A 338-nucleotide genomic window follows, 5' to 3' on the forward strand; every position below is an offset into this window, starting at 1 on the left:
CTAATGTGACGTAGGTTAATGTTAGAATACTTATGCAAATCCTATGTCCCCCAATTTGTACTAGACCAGGCAACCCCCCCTAACTGATTGAGATTTGTGTGAGTGGGAAGACACTGGCTATCATACAAAATCTTCCGACAGAAGATTTTGTAAGAGTTTGTTAAAAGATAGGCAAGATGTCTCGGATTTTGTTTTTCTTTTGAAAGTTAATTTCAGTTCACAAATAAGATGAGACTTGGGATGGTTATTCCACCATGTTGATGCTTCATTGTCAGGGTGTCAAGTTAATGGACTGTTTGTCAGACAGATGTATGTGATTAAAAGATCCAGTCATGCTT

The sequence above is a fragment of the Penaeus monodon genome, chromosome 28, assembly GCF_015228065.2.
Source record: "Penaeus monodon isolate SGIC_2016 chromosome 28, NSTDA_Pmon_1, whole genome shotgun sequence".
NCBI lineage: Eukaryota > Metazoa > Arthropoda > Malacostraca > Decapoda > Penaeidae > Penaeus > Penaeus monodon.